The sequence below is a fragment of the Prionailurus viverrinus genome, chromosome A1, assembly GCF_022837055.1.
Source record: "Prionailurus viverrinus isolate Anna chromosome A1, UM_Priviv_1.0, whole genome shotgun sequence".
In the NCBI taxonomy this organism is placed as follows: domain Eukaryota; kingdom Metazoa; phylum Chordata; class Mammalia; order Carnivora; family Felidae; genus Prionailurus; species Prionailurus viverrinus.
Window position 1 is genome coordinate 62,298,747 of NC_062561.1, and position 17,858 is coordinate 62,316,604.

A 17,858-nucleotide genomic window follows, 5' to 3' on the forward strand; every position below is an offset into this window, starting at 1 on the left:
CAGAGCATAGCACACCTGGATAAGGCAGAGCTTTTAGAGCCATCAGGAAAGTTGTACCAATTATTTGTTTAATTACATATGACTCGGTCATTAACACAGCATGTGAAAAATGTCTTGAACAATTATTGAAATAGGAGGAAGAAGATGGGGGAAAGAAAAACATACATAAATCAATGATTTTTCTTTCACCACTAGTGACCTTTGAATAAATTGCAAAATTTCTGAACAGTTAAGCTATTTTTATTAGTTAATTAACTACACACCAGGACTCAAACAGATAGGAATATATAAGTTAAAAGCAAAGTGTTGATTCTGTCCTAGTCTTAACAAAACACATTGGTTTACTTCCTCTGCCATGAGTCTAAACCTATTAAGTAATATTGCCAAACACTATACCCTTTCCTTATTCCTTGAGGAGTAAAATAATAGTGTGTTTTTTTTTTAATTCTCGACTCTAGGCTACTTGGACATTGGTATTTACTAAACATATTTTGCAGTCACAGTATATGCACAGGAAGGTAAATTTTATAAAACTTCAAGTTAAGAAATAAAAATAAAGATTCAGGCTTGCCCCATCATTTTTTTTTTTTTTTGACATTTAGTACCATGCCTTTTAAGTTTTGAAATCCAATACGGTAATCACTGGCTCACAGTGATTTGTAAATGTGCATATTTTCAATACTTAACTATCAAAATAATACTTTCTGATGAAACAAGTGATTAAGAAAGTATTGAAAGAAAAGGCTCTACTCATAAATTTAAAACCTGAAGAAGAATCTAGAAGAATTGCCGTAGAATGCCAAAGGAGAGGAAATTATTGATTATGATGCATTTAAGTTTTCTAATTATAAGCATTATCATTCATTATGGTCCAGCAATAATTTAGAAGGTCTAGAAAGGCAAAGTCATATATATATATATATATATATATATATGCACATATATGCACATATATATATATATATATATTGCACATGTACAAATATGTGTGCATCCCTAGTATCACAAAGTTTTGGACCACCTTACAACAAGAATGTGTGAGACCAATTATTGTCAAAATATGCATAAGAAACATGGCACAAGACCTGGGAAAATGGTGATTAGTGTAAGAAAGCAAGTAAGGGTTTGAAAAATATATACTCTATCTCTACTTCTTTTTGATACATAAGTATGTATCAAAAATTTGATATATAAATACAATTTATAGTGTTAATTGATAAAATATTGATATATTAATATTTTGACTATAATAGTATAAAATCTCCTGCCTCACTTTCCAACCATGGGCAGATTTGTGGAACCTGCTTTCATCTGACACATACTAGATGGTGTCATAAAATGTAAGAGTCTGAAAAACTACTTGATGGAGATGGTATAGATACAAGGAAAATACCAATAGTAAAGAATATTTATGCATTTGTGGGATGCATTACAAAGTAGCACAAAAGGGCAAGCAGGAAATATCAAAAACCCAGAATGAATTGCAATCAGCCATTACAGAACAGAAGAAGAGTCAGGGTTTCTAATTATAAAATTCTCTAATAGAAGAAAACCTTTGATAAAATTTTCAACCTTTTTTTCAACTAAATTCCTTCTGTCTTTTCATCCATTTATTGTGTCTTTCCGCGAAGTAAAAGGTTAGCTGCTACCTTTTTCAGATGAGCATCACAGGCTTTTCAAAACAGAATTGCCGATTAACCTCCAGGCGCCTTGGTTTCCCTATATGGAAAAATAGATAATGATACATAGCTCCAGAATTTGTTGTGACTGCCAACGACCGATATGGTGTTTACTAAAATAACTAGAATGTGCTTACAGTAGGGACTCAGTTACTATTAAAGTCCCTGTTCTTCCCTTGATATAAAAATATATATGGTTTAAATTTACCTAAGGATAAGGTGTCCAGATAAGGTGCCTTACACTTGATACTAATATCAACTTTTTGAACTCTAAGGTTTGAATTTTATGTGTAGGAAACAATAGAATATACTGATAAATAACAAAAGCTCTAAATTCAGACAACAAGTCCAAGTCTGGGCTTGATCATAGGCTAGCATTTTTTTAAGTATATTATTTATTTGTTATTTATTTATTTATTTACTTATTTATTTATAGCAAGCTGGAAAGGGGCAGAGAGAGGGAGGGAGAAGAGAGAGAATCCCCAGCAGACCCCACACTGTCAGCACAGAGCCGGATGCGGGTCTTGAACTCACAAAACCGTGAGATCATGACCTGATCCGAAAATGAGTCGGACACTTAACCGACAGAGCCATTCAGGTGCCTCAGGCTAACATTTTGATATTTAAAAAATACAGTTGACCCTCGAATCACAGGGGGTTGAACTCTGTGGGTCCACTTATATGCAGATTTTTTTTTGATAAATTCAATGGACTATTGTCAATGTATTTTCTCTTCTTCATAATTTTCTTAAAAACATGTTCTTTTTGTTACCTTATGTTATTAAAATAATAATATATAATGCATACAACTTACAAAATATGTGTTGATCAACTGTTTATGTTATTGTTAAGGCTTTTAGTCAACAGGAGGCTATTAGTAGTTAAATTCTTGTGGGGTCAAAAGTCATATGTGGAATTTTGGTTGTGTTGGAAGTCAGCACCCTTAACCCCTGCATTGTTCAGAGGTCAACTGTATTGCTTAGTCTCTCCAACCAACCCATTTCCTTACCTAGAATTAGTAATAATGATAATTTCACTGATATATGACTAAGAATTAAAGAAGATGACTCCTAAAAAGGAGTTAGAATAGTTCTAGCATATATATATATACATATATATATAATATCATTAGTATTAATTAGCAAATTAGTAGTAGTAGTAATCACAAGGCATTATTAGCAAATATTATTAGTAATAAATGTAACATAAGAAAATACTATCTGTTGAAACAAAGACAATCAAATGTATCCTCATGATAACTTAAGAACTACCGGATATGGGAAGAAGGAACAATAAAATGTCAGTATTATGATTAATTTTGATGCTCAGGTCAGCATCCATTCTAGAATATCTCTTGCTTGAAAAGAAGAACAGAGAACCATTCTTGTAGAATCAAAGAACCCTGTATTATACTACTTTAAATTGCATGGCTTTTTTTTTTTTTAATTTAGGTCTGAAAGTCTTCTAGATTGTGTGCTGTTATGTAATGACAGAGCCAGCATTTACATAGTGATTTGAGAAATCTCCTCTAATGTGTCTCTATAACAGGGTTGTCAGTCAGAAAGCCAACAATAAATGAGAATCACAGAGTTTAAGAAAGTTTTTTAACCAGGTATTTGTAGTAACATATTTCCTATTGAAACACATTATCTGTTTTCAATAAACCACCTTTCAGACACGCACATGACAGCTTAGCAAAGCCAGTTCTTTTGAAGACAAAAAATGGAAATATACCTGGAAGATGAAAATATGTAACATTTTTCTGTGATTTGAAGAATAGCAGCATGCATTATAATTAAGGGTGAGAAGTAGCGATTTGATAGGATTTTTTTGCTTCATGTCAAAACCTTGACCTAGAATGCTCAGTCCAGAAAGCCTTACTTCAACCCTTTGCATGTATACGTCAGCTCCCTTAGATGCTAATTTATTGGACTTAGTAACTTTGCATTGTACTTCGATTCTTTGGATTTAGCAAACTGGCTCAACAGTAATCACTATTACATGCACACCTTCCTTTAAAAATTTAGAATGCTCGGGGAGCCTGTGTGGCTCAGTTGGGTAAGTGTCCGACTTTGGCTCAGGTCATGATCCCCCAGTTCGGGGGTTCGAGGCCTGCGTCGGGCTCTGTGCTGACAGCTCAGAGCCTGGAGCCGGCTTCAGATTCTGTGCCTCCCTCTCTCTCTGCCCCTCCCCCACTCTCTCTCTCTCTCTCTCTCTCTCTCTCTCTCTCAAATATAAATAAACATAAAAATTAAAAAAAAAATTAGAACCCTCGAGTACCAGAAGAGAGGTCAGAAGTCAGACATCAGCATCAGAAGAGTGAAGCCAAAGAGAGGATATGGTGATGAAGAGAATGATGAGAACAGAAATTTTTGAGAAATAGACTGCAAGATATAAAGTAGGATATTTCTGGGTTGTGGGGGTAAGTCAGCATGGAACCACTGAATTTACATGTATCGTGATAGTCACCATCACCAGAGTAGTTTGGTGGGGAGATGAGCAATGACTCTGTGTCTCGAAAACATAACCATGCATGTGGTCTAGAATGCATGGCCTTGTCCTTAAATCGTATACCTCAGGAGACTTTTTAAAAATAGTGTGGTTTTAGTACAATGAAAACAATACACTTAAAGCCCGTTTATGCCTGGTCTTTTTGTTTCCTCTTTCCCCCTCTTGTACCAGAAATTCAAATATTAAATCATTCCCCGTTCTACATATGCACCAAATAGGATCGTCCTGGGTCCTGGACTATTTCACCTGAGACAAGAATAAGAGGTTGAAGCCAGAGACTAGGAGATCAAAGGTTTCCTTCTCTCTTAAACTCATGAGAAAAAAAAAAAACAAAAAATATGAAAAAAGTAGGATTGCAGAAAAACATAAGTACTAAAACATAGTATGGCTGAGCACTATAGGCTTACCAAAAGTTTGAAGAACAGAGAGACATTGGGAGAGATATTCAAATCCAGTAAAACCTAGGTTTGTGAGCATAATTTGTTCCAGAAACATGCTAATAATCCAAAGCACTTGTATATCAAAGCAAATTTCCCCATAAGAAATAATGGAAACTCAGATGACACGTTCCGCCACCCAAAAATATTCATATAAAATGATTTCAATACTCTAATTGAACACAAAATAATAAAGAAAATATAAAGGAAAATGAACAAAGTAACCTGCACTTACCTTTGAAAACCTTCATGGCTGGTGTAAGGAAGATAAGAGAGAGAGGAAGGTTATGGTGTAGGATGATTTTCACTATCACAAAATCACTACTATTGGCTCAAGGGAATCTTTTTCTTTTCATGCAACCTTAAAGAACCTATCCAATGACACTTACCTCCTTTTGAGTATTTCATAGAAATGTGGCCTTGCATCATCTTTAAACAGATTCATTGTGCACACTGCTGCAGCTTTATTCAGGTGGTGATTTTCTACAAAATTTTGTACTGTTTCCCATATTTTGCACATGTCCCTAATCTCTTTGAAGTGAGGAGTTCTTCTACCTTTTCTCCTCCTCCTCTGCAGACAAAATGTAGAAGCAGGCTTCTTACAAAGTCTTGCAGTTTCGGCCACTCACATACCTCGTTCATACTTTTCAATTATTTCATTCTTAACTTCCACTGTAATATCTCCTTCTTACTGCCTTTCTTTTCAACCTTTTTCTGCATGGGGGCCATTGTATACACTCACACCACTGTTAATTACAGTACACTATTAATAAACTCTTGTCATATACTGTATTGAATGGAACCGACAATAAGGCAGAGAGAAAAGGGTCTATATCGGCAAGCAGCCTTACCTAGAATGAAGCAAAGACTTCCTAAGCTTACTCTTGTATGGAAAAGCAAAGGACTGTCCATAGGTGCTTTGAAGTAACAAAAACAAAAACAAAAACAAAAACAAAAACTAGTGCCAGTGGTGGGCATCTTCCAACATTCTAAAAAATCACTGATTTCCGCCAAACACTGCAGCCTGAAACCAAGCATCTGAGCATGAGAAACAATCACCCACTTTCCTTCAACAAGGGAGAGAGACAGAAAGAGAGAGAGAGAAGAACCCTTGGCTCACTTGTGATCATGTTACGTTTGGCATCACGTACTACTCATGTTGCAAGACATCACTCCTTTATCAAGCTAAAATGTATTAGAAATGTTTCCTGGTCTTTCAGAACACTCGCAGAACAAGTTACTCCACAACCCATCGTTTTACTGTATCTGCTAAAGAGCTGAACAAATCTGTGGATTCCTCACAGACCTCTCTCCCCTGAGCTCCCCAGCCTTGGTGAGGTGGTCTTTTCCCTCCAAGCCACCCAATCCTTCCTCTTGTATCTTCTGATTCCTTCCCAGGCTGATGTGCCTTGTTCAATACCACTGTCAGGGAATAGGATTCTTTTACAGAAAAACCCATAATCTTAGCCACAGTGCATGTTCTTCTCTGCAGCTCCCTCTGCTTGTGGCTCCAAGGCTGCTCAGTCCAGTCTCTCACCTTTTGTCATTCAGATAAGGCTCAGACACCCACATCTGTGTCTTCTAAGTGGCACAGTCAAACTAACCACTTATCTCTTAACACCATCCCTGGGTTTGAGGTGAGAGAGCTTCTGTGCATTATAGTGAAGGTGAGAGATTTACCCAACATTTTGACAATAGTTTTTGGAGAAATTCTTATACTAGAATCTCTTATTAAATCCACTTAATGCCCTTCTACTTACTTGGGCAAGTTCTGTGTGCTTCCTTTCATTAGAGTACATGGTCAGTTAACACTTCCAGAGTTGGAATTACAGGGGTGTTTATTTTATTTTTTGCTAAGGTTTTCCAGTTTGAAATATTCTCTACCCCAAGTGACTATGCTAATCATATTAAAGAAAGGAAGGGAAGAAAGTATAGAGAGAGGGAAGAAGAAAGGGAAGTAAAATAAACATAATTAGATAAGACCTAACTATGGCACCAGCACTGACCACACAATTTACAAGGCACAGCGCACAATGCATATATAAGTCCTTGTTCAAAATTAAGAACTGAAAGAGGGCAATAACAGAGATTTGAATTCTATGTGACTCAGTAAGTCACATATAGTTTTACCTGGAATAATAGAAAAAAATAAATTATCTTAATGTATCCAAAAATCAGAGAGGAAAATAATATATATATACTTACTTTAACTACAAAATATATTCTGATTTTAATTTAATTGGAGTGATTTTAATATATATCCCAATACAATGATTGCAATATAATGAACAAGTCTGAAACTAACAATTTTTTTCTTTTATTGCCGTATGCCTCAGTAATTTACAAGTCTTCCATGAATCCTACACATAGTATAATTCACTTTTGAGCATTCTCTGTTGGAGTTTTTGGCTGTGGAAAGCATGCAGATACCAATAAAGGAAACAGGTAAATCTCTCAGGAAAACTTTGATTACTAAGTATATATAGTATTCTTAGTTCCTAATACCTTTTCTTGAAACTCCACAAGCTCAATTTAGAAAAAAACTGTATTTTGCTGTGACTATGACAGTGGCTTCCCTCCTATGAATACATTGGTCTTCTCTCCTCTCAGAAATTTTCTCCCTCTCAGAAGTTTTCTCCCTTATGTGATTATTGCTTTTGTTCTACGTGTTCTACTCTTTTTCAAGAAAACTAGTTTTAGATTTATTGGTTCTTTATTATCTGCCATCTCTATTAATATCTCACATCTAATATTTTTTATTCTTTTGCCTTTTCCAAAGATTAATCAAATCTGCTGTCTCTTTTGCCGAATCCATGTTACAGAGCATAAATTTAGTTCTCTTGCAACCATGCCACAGCTTATCCATTTCCTTTATTTTTTATTTTAAACTTTGTTCTCTGTTTCTATTATCCGATTTTGTTACCTGAAGATTGTTGTTAGGGCTATATATTCTTGTTTCATGGGGACCAATTGTTCTCTCATTCTATGGTTGAAGCTAAAGATCTGTGGAATTTTCTTACACACTGGTCAATAAATCTTTTTAGATGTACGTTATTTTTGTTTGCCTTCGTGTGACTTTCTTTATTTGCCTTTATTTTGTTTGAATTGAGTTGGATTCAACAAGCCTATGTCTCATGTTTGATTTGTCTCCTTAACTAACATCTTTGAATATTCAATATTAGTCCTATTTTAAAGTTGTCTAATGATTTGTCTGAATGGATTGCCCTGCCCTGACACTGTGTATGGTTTTGTATTTAACTATCTCTATTGAACCAGACAGAGGATTGATGTCTAAAACTTCCATTCACACTCTTACTTTACAGACTCATTTACCCAGTGTGCTTCCTCACATAAAAAGATAATGGCTTCTCAGACTCTCGCTAGATTGTTATCAAACGATTTGAACTGATGGAGACCATGAACAAAAGTCTACAGTATGCTCTGCTGAAAAGTTTGTGCCTTTTTTTTCTCATTAGTACTTCTATTTTTTTTTTTTTAATGGAGACTCCATCTTCCAAGGTAGAAATCACAAGTAACATAACTGGCTTGATATTTCCTTTACTGTTTTCTTGGAATGTTTTGGGAGGGACTGGGGTCTAATTTTCTGATTTGGACTCAGTCTCTGAGAGATTGAGTAGAGAAGCTATGACAAGTCTTTCTCAGTTTACCCTGCTGTGTGCTTTTTGAGTTGTAATTTTATTATAGCATTAGAGCAAATAAATTTTACTTTCTTTATTTTGTATTGCTTTGATCTCTATTATTTCTGTTTAATATATGCAAAAGATACTAAAGTTTTCTCTCATTTTCTTATCTTAGTTTATGATCTAATTTAGTGTGTGTGTGTGTGTGTGTGTTTTCTGTCATCTTGGCATTTTTAGGAGATAGTGGGATTTGCTTAATTTAAAGTTCCTATATCGACTTCATTACAATGGCTGTCATCTCCAGTTTATAACCCAAACAATTTTAATGCAGGTGGCATTCACTTGAATGAACATGTAAGGGTAGTTTCTAACATTACATTCCCCAGAAGAGTATATGCATTGGTGGTAGTGAATCATTTGAATCAATTTGATTGTTGCTAGTGGCTACTGTTCAAATTAAAATCTTTGGAGACTTTCAAGTATGAACATGACTTAATCACAGTACACTTTTAGAAATATTACAGTGGCAAAAATCTATAGATAGAGGAGTAGAAAGGGAAGTTCTGTTAGGCCATATTGGATGAACCCAGATGATAAGGGCCTGGACCAAGAGATTGGCTGTGAGCAATAGAAGGAGAAAATACGTTAAATATTAGTAGATTTTGTGATTCATTGAATGCAGGAAGTGGAAGGTAAGTTGATAATAACACAATTTTTAAAAATAGAATTCAAATATTTGTAGGATTATATAACAGAAGCCCATATAATTCAGTATTTTATTATTGAAACTTTTGTCATTATATCTCAGTATGAGCTGTTATAACAAAGTACAAAAGGCGGCTTATAAACAGCAGAAATCTATATCTTACAGTTCTAGAGGCTGGAGGTCCAAATTACAGTGTCAGCATGGTCAGGTTCCAGGGAGAGCCCTCTTCATAGTTACAGACTACAGACTTCTTGCTGTGTCATCACATGATGGAGGCAAGATCTCTTATAAAGGCACTGATCCCACTCGTGATGGTTCTTTTCTCAAGACCTTATCTTGATTACATCTGAAGGCCCCACCTACTAATACCATTGCATTGGGAGATAGGGTTTTAACATATGAATGTGGCGGGGGACACAAACATTTAGTCCATAATATATTACTTTTACAAGAACAAGTATTCAAGAGTATAATTCCAAAAACATCTTTGGAGAGCTATGAAATTATATCAAGAGAAAGAACAGTCTGTGGACATATAAAATGCCTGAGTTGAGTCATGGTTCCCCTTGGTAATGGCTATATAAACTAAAAGATCTAGAAGCCAGAAAACACACTGAATTTTGGTAACAGATTCTTCAATTATTCTTATAAAGCTACAGGTTATTTTGAAAGTTTGATAATTAATCATTGACTAATGAACTGGTCAGTGATTAAAAGAAATTTGGGGCTTTATATTATTTAGATAATAAAGTATTTTATTTCAAACTTTATTTTGTAATGTATTTTAGAATCAGTCCATGATATATTTGTTTGGAATGTTTTTCAACTTAAAATAACAATATTAGTTATTTAGCGATAATTTTTCTTTTGAAAAGTTCTTAATTGCTATTACTTAACGAATTCTTCGTTGATATTGTGAGATTTTTATCTATGGTCTAATATCATCATGTCTGAAATAAATCCCATGTTTGGTGATGGGAGATGCGATTTGTGTGTGTGTGTGTGTGTGTGTGTGTGTGTGCTGTGTGTGTGTGTGTGTGTGTGTGTGTGTGTGATATGGTTATTTTTCTTTACTTTCAATTTTCTAGCGTAACAGTTTTTCAGAATCTAGAGGTAGAGAAGTTTTATTTCCAATATGTTCATATCATAGCTACAGTCATGCCTGATTCAGTATTGTTGGGATTTAAGAAAACTCAGTTAAAAACACGATCTTTTTCACACTCTCCGGTATGTTCGTTGGGACATTTCTTCTCTGCTCCTCACTTTTGCATGGAAGGAGCTTCCACTGCAGTATTATCCTGGACATTGTCATGTGTCTTCACTCACTTCCAGTGGGGAAGAGATAAATTATCTAGTGCATGAATTTGGTAAGGTAGACAGAGAATTAATGTTCAGACCCTTCTGATTCTCTTTGGGATCTTTGCTTTGCAAACAATACTGCAATCCCAAGCTGACGTTGCAATTCCAATGTGGGTTAGTCAATGCCTAGACACATAATTTTAATGTGAATTTATCCATAGATCTAAGCCACATTTTCCAAATATTTTTATTATCATAAAGTGTTATTTTCATTTCCAACTGTTCTTCCTATTTGCCATTGGATTTCAAACTGGGTAAGGAGAAAAAAGGAGGGAAGTATTAGCTATTAAACCCTTAAAACTCCAGCACGTGGCATTTAATTTTAGAACCGGAAAACTGTTCTTTTTTTCTTGTAGTCCCTTCTACTATAAAAATATACAACTGTTCAGTATAGTCATATTAGAAAACAGTAAAAGGAGTAGCACTCCACTGAAAAAGGGAAATGTCAAGGACTTAAATCACTGTAGTAATACTGCTTGACACATATTATTTATATTCTCTGATCATTGTATCTCTGATGAGTTTATTTGTAAGCTGATGGGTTAGTCCTGATTACCCTAGTGTTTTTTGAAGTCTGAAGTCTTTTATAAATCTCAATAAAGTTCTTTCTTGAAACAAAAATGAAATAACACCCTCCCACACACACACTGCAAACAAAAGTGAATAAATCAACAAATAATTATTTCAAATTTTAAAAGACCTATAGTTTAACAGATAATACCACCAAAGTTCTTGAAGTCCAAAATTATACTTTTAAAATGATAATTTTTTAAATGATGCCCAAATTATTTTTTTAAAATGTGCTATATGCATTTAACCATCTGATATAAACTCATTTTCAGAACATGGTAGTATCTATCCGTGATTTGAACATTAGCAACGTGAGATTACATTTCTAACAACTAAAAGGAGTGTATTCGAGAGCCAAGTAAATGATCCTGAAAATAGCTTTACACCAATGGCTTCTAAATGAAATTTAGGACAGTAACCTTAATTTCACCAGCTGTTCTTACTGGAATAGAAAGTCTCATGAAAAACACAAAGCTGCAAACAGGGATTTACAAACACATGTTGTAGGTGGTCAAGCAAGATCTTAAAACAACAAACTTTCTAAATTGAAGCCAGAATTTTTTTTTAATCTGAGTACATATCACCACTTTTCCAAGTAAGAAGAAATTGTTTTATGCACACAAAGACTTATAAACTAATGTTGGGGAACCATTAAATATGATTTATAGTTCAAAGTACCATGTTGTATATATTTTTCTATTGATACTCTTTATGAACCATCAATCAGATGCTGCAATAATCTTCAACAAGTAATATTTTTTTTAAAAATCTGCATTTAGATATTTTGCTACTTAACTTGTATTTGTTTCAAACATAAAAATGTAACCATGTTTGAACATTTAAATAAGGAAACTACCTAATATTTTCTGATCTCTTTTTACATAGAATTCCTTAAGCAAGAAAGAGCCAAGATATATATTATAAGCTTAAAATATACAAAAAGCTATAAGTACAAGATTGACTTCTACTTTGTCACGCATTTAACACCTCCAATTAATACATTCTCTTGTGCATTTTAACCTCTCCTTTTATGCTGTATCATTTTCATTAACAAGCACACATTCGACTATTTTTAAAACAAACCAGAATGCCTTAAAAACCCACCTGTCCTCATTCTAGCTATTATCTCATTGTGTACTCCCCTTCTCACATGATAATTTGGAGAGTTGTCTCCATAGGATGCACGCACTTCATCATTTGTCTTTCACTCTCTGAGTAACCCCTCATTGCATCCACTCAAGATAATCAAACAGAATAATTTCTTTCCAAAATAAATAGTGATTTATATGCTGCCAAATCCAGTGACCATATTTTCAATATTCATATCATCAACCTCTATTTGTCATTCATTGTAACAGAACTCACTCTCTTCTTTTGACTTCTAGACTTCGACAATGTCCACTCCCCATCCACAATTTCATTGATTTTAATTTGTGTCTTTGATTGGTTCTTCCCATAATGCCTATTGTCTTGATTTTGACTTTTGCCAAGGCAATTTTCTGGGCCCACTGTTTTCCTATCTCAACTATCTGCCTCTAATGTATTTTTCATGTTTTAAATTTTCCTTTCCCATGTTTTCAGTGGAGCCCATATGCTGACATAACGAAATATTTTAAATCCAGATAAACTTCTCTCTGAACATCAGACCTATAAGGGAATCATAGGTATATCATACATATCCAATAATAAACACTTGATTCTCCTTCATACTTAATCTTCCTTCAAGTTCATTTCAGTAAGTGGTTCCACCATATACCACATTACTCAATATTATCCCAAGGGAATATTTCTGGATATCTCTAATTTCACTCATAATAAAAACCAAATGCTTTAACACAGAATGTGATGTCCTGAATGTTGTGTCCACCACCTAACTCAGAGAATTTTGCCTCCACAAAAGTAGAGGAGACAAGCTATTTCTTAGTATGTTTGCTAAATACAACTACAACCCCTGGAAATTGTATATATAAAAAAATAAATAAAAGACAACTTTATAAGATGGAAGGAAGTCACCAGGAAGCTTAGACCCAAAGTAGAACACAGTGGTGAATTCCTTGTTTTCTTTTTGCCTCATATATCTCAGGGTTGGATATGAAGGAGTCAGCCACCCAACGACACCAATGGATGCAGACAAAGAGAAAAAAAGGAAAGAAAAGGGAAAAAAAAGCCTCAACAAGAACTTGCTCTCTCTAGTCAAAGGAACAGGGAAAAAGAAGCTTAACAAGACAGAAAACCCTTAGGCAAGAAATGTTCTCTTCCAGTCAAATGCCATAGAAAGATGTATGGCCCAACTCCTACCTATGACAGAAAATGCCAAGTGAGGAGCCTCAGAATCCCCTCTTCTGAAACTGTAACAAGGTACTCCAACACTCCTGTCATATTGGTGTCAAGAAGGCCCAGTGGGAGTCAGGACGGTTGGGTGCATGTGTCTCTATGAATCAGTATTTTTGTATCCTTTGGGTAAATACCTAGTAGTGCACTGCTGGAACATAGGGTAGTTCTATTTTTAACTTTTGGAGGAATCTCCATTCTGTTTTCCACAGTGGCTGCACCAGTTTGCATTCCCACCAACAGTGTAAGGGGGTTCCCCTTTTTCTGCATCCTCACCAACACTTGTTTCCTGTGTTGTTAATTTCACCCCAATGTTTATGGCAGCATTATCAACAATAGGCAAATTATGGAAAGAGCCCAAATGTCCATAGACTGATGAATTCATAAAGAAGTGGTATGCGTATGTATATATAGACATGTATATATAGACATGTATATATAGACATGAATATGACTCAGCCATTTGCGATGATGTGGATGGAACAAGAGTATAATGCTACTTGGAGTCAGTCAGTCAGCGAAAGACAAATACCATATGATTTCACTCATATGTGGAATTCCAAAAACAAAAGAGATGAACATGGGGGAAAAAGACAGGTAAACCATCAAACAGACTATAGAGTTAACTATAGAGAAAAAGATGAGAGTTGATGGAGGGAGGTTGGTGTGAGAATGAGCTAAGTGGGTGATGGTTACTAAGGAGGGCACTTGTGATGAGCACTGGGTGCTGTATGTAAGTGATGAATCAGAACATTCTACTACTGAAACCAGTATTACATTATATGTTAACTAACTGGAATTTAAATAAAAACTTAAAAAAAGAAGGGGCGCTTGAGTGGCTCAGTTGGCTGAGTGTCTGACTTCAGTTCAGGTCATGATCTCACGGCTTGTGAGTTCAAGCCCTGCATCAGGTTCTGTGCAGACAACTCAGAGCCTGAAGCCTGCTTCAGATTCTGTGTCTCCCTCTCTCTCTCTGCCCCTCTCCCACTCATGCTCTGTCTCTCTCTCTCTCTCTCGCAAAAATAGAGAACTATTACAAAAATTAAAAAAAAAAAAACTTAAAGAAAAAAGGAGTCAGGATGATGATCTTCACTGACTACAAATGGCCCTACTCTTTCACAGTGTCACGGGAGAGCACAAAAGTAGCCTGGGCTTATTACATCCCTCCGACAATAATGAGGTGCCTCTGTATGCCACTTGTCATACCAAGATCTCAAACCAAGTGAAAACGAGAATGAATGGATTCAAAACCTGAGATGACAGAGATGTTAGAATTAAAGCAGTCATAATAAAAAGCTTCATTGAGAATTGTGCACACACATGAAACAGCAAAAATCAGAAAAAAATCAGAAAAGAAATGTAGGGTGTAAAGAAGTACCAACAACAAAGTTTCCAACTGAAAAATACAATTACCAAAATAATATTAATAATAAAAATTTAAAAACCTTCATAAATGGAATAAACAGGATATTGGAAGGACCAGAAGAAAGACTGGATAAATGAATAAATAAACCAAGAGAACTTACCCAATATGAACAACGGGGTGAGAAAAGAAGGAAAATAAATGAATAAAGCCTTAGAAACCTATGAGAATAGAATGGAAGACCTAATATTCATGTTATTGGAGTCCCAGGACAAAAGGTGAAACAGGACACATTTTAAAAGTACTCAACGAAATCATGTATTCCAATTTGGAAATGCTAAAAACCTACAGATTCACAAAGCTAAACATCAAAACATATTAGTCAAATCTTGAAATCTAAAGGCAAACAGGAAGTAATCTGGAAAGCAACAAGAGAAAAATGATACCTTACCTACAAGAAAAAAAATTTTTGAATGACAGCAGATTTCTCATCAAAAATCAAGAAAGTCAAGAAGAATAGGATAAAAACTTTTTTTCAGAGCTGAAGAATACGTACTATTCACTCAGAATCTTATATTCAGCAAAAATGTACTCTAGAAATGAAGGGGAAATCAATATATCTATGGATGAAGGGTTTGTCACCAGTTTATCTATCCTGAAAGAATGACCTAAGGAAGGAGTTCTGTAAAAAGAAATAAAATGATCTTTTTTTTTAAAGGAAAGGTACATTGGAATGTAAAAATTGAAGAAAGAACATAGTAAGCAAAAATATGGGTAAATGCAATATAATTCTTTTGTTGAGGTTCTAAATTATGTTGGATGTTGAAGTAAAATTGTAACACTGTGTGATATAGTTCTGATATATGTACAATAAATATTAAAATAATTATATTCTAAATGTAGGAAGATGAGCAAAAGGATGCAAAGTGAGATAATATTTCTATACTTTACTCACACTGTTAAAATGATGACACCAACAGATAAGTTATGTGTATAATGTAATACCTAGAACAGCCACAAAAATCACTATAGATAAGTAAAAATGGAATCCCAAAATGTATGGGTAGCTTAAAAGAAGTCAGGGAAATAAAAACAGAAAAAAAATATATATGTAAAATGAACAAACAGAAAATAGAAAAATAAAATGGCAGACAAAAGCATTAACAAATCATTAAATGCAGATGGTCTACATAGAACAATTAAAAGACAGAAATTGACAAAAGGGATTAGAAATCATAACCCAACCATATGCTATCTACAAGAAACTCACTTCAAAGATAATGATATGGGCAGCTTGAAAGCAAACACATGAAAAAAGACATATCATAAAAATATTAATTAAAACAAAGTAGAAATGGCTATATTATAGCAGATACAGTTAAAAATATGTTGGATTGCCTTTTCTTTTCCAAATAAAGACAAAAATTCCAGGATGCAAGAAATAAAATTACTAAATTGAAAAGAAAGTCTCCCAGAGTTTATTTGGGCAACACTGTGCAACTTCCCACACACCAAGCGAAAAACTGTATCTCCAGAGCTTCAGGAAAGAGTCGGGGGAGGTTTGTTTAACTATAATGTTCCAAATTACCATTTTCATGTGAAGAACACTGGAAGTCATTTGTAGCTATCGAAAAATTTTAAAAGTATTACTATCCTTATATATTTACTAAATAATCTGTGCAGCTTTGATCTTCAAACCCTATTTGATTATGTCCTATTAAAAAAATAAAATTTCTTACAGCCCTACAAAAATATATTTTCTTAAGGGACACCTGGGTGGCTCAGTAAGTTAAGTGTCAGACTCTGGCTCATGTCTTGATCTCATGGTTTGTGAATTCAAGCACCACATCAGACTCTGTGCCGACAGTGCGGACCTGCCTGGGATTCTTTCTCTCCCTCTCTCTGCCCCTCCCCGATTGTGTTCTCTGTCTCTCTCTCTCTCTCTCAAAATAAATAAACTTAAAAATCTTTACTTAAAATTACACATGCATATATTTTGCATAGATGCATACATATACTGTACATATAGATTATGCACATTATAGATGCACATATATAGTCACTATAGATTATGCATGGTATAAATCAGCAGAATACAGTGGACAATGTAGATAAACATATCTGGGTATTGAAGAATATTTATAATTCCACAGGTGTCAGTGATCTCCAGTAAGTTAGTTCTTATTTTCCCTAACCAAGAAAAAACGAAAACACAAAATACAAACAAACAAACAAACCCAAAAGAATTGCATCTTTTATCCTAAGTAAATTCAGGCACATGGTGGAATTCTTTTCATTGTAACTTATGTTACATTCTTCAAATTCTGCCCTTTTCTATCTTCGTTTTATCACTTTGTTTGAAGGTATGTTTATATCTGAATCGACCTCCTATCAGTCTAGGCCTCACAAAATATGTTAATGGACAAGTTTTCCTGTGTCCCTACCGAGACTTTCCATCTCCCCAGTTTGCAGGCAAATAATCAGATCCCACTAACCTTCTTTTTATTCAAATTTCAGTATAATTAACATACAGTGTTATATTATTTTCAGATATACAATACAGTGACTCAACAATTCTATGTATTACCAGAGCTCATCATGATAAGTGTGCTCTTTAATCCTCATCACTTATTTCACCCTTCCCCCCATCCCCTCTGGTAGTCATCGGTTTGTTCTCAATAGTTAAAAGTCCATTTCTTGGTTTGTCTGTCTCTTTCTCTTTCCCCATGCCCCTGCCCTTTGCTCATTTGTTGTGCTTCCTAAATGCTACATCTGAGTGAAATCATATGGCATTTGTCCTTCTCTGACTGACTAACTCTGCTTAGCATTATGCTCTAAAAATATGGAACGCTTCACAAATTTGGGTGTCATCCTCACAAGGGATCCTGCTAATCTTGTGTTTATCATTCCAATTTTAGTATATGTGCTACCAAAGTGAGCACTGTAATTGGTTTTTAAATAAGCATTATTTAAATTATGCATTATAATGTGCAGTCCAAGTAAACAACAATGAAAGATCATACACCTAGTCACACATCTTCATACATCTAGATTCATTCTTGTTCTATAAAGGTGTCCTTCTGGCTAACACATATCTAGAATCACTCTTGTTGCAATGATCTCCCTATGGCTATTTTTTTTTTTTGCAGTCAATTTACATTGAAGTAACTCCTCAGCACTTCTTTATATTAGAAATACAAATCCTCTCATGCTTTGAAAGTTCTTTCCTCCTATGTGATGTAGCAGCTGTTTGGAGAGATT

General features: G+C 34.6%; 1 non-coding gene across 1 annotated transcript; it reads right to left on the reverse strand.

The window, feature by feature from the left end:
- Positions 1–17,433: 17,433 nt before the first annotated feature.
- On the reverse strand, positions 17,434–17,539 carry LOC125147122 (U6 spliceosomal RNA). Its single transcript, XR_007145020.1, has one exon. It is a non-coding gene; the product is annotated as a U6 spliceosomal RNA (small nuclear RNA).
- Between the last annotated feature and the right edge of the window lie 319 nt (positions 17,540–17,858).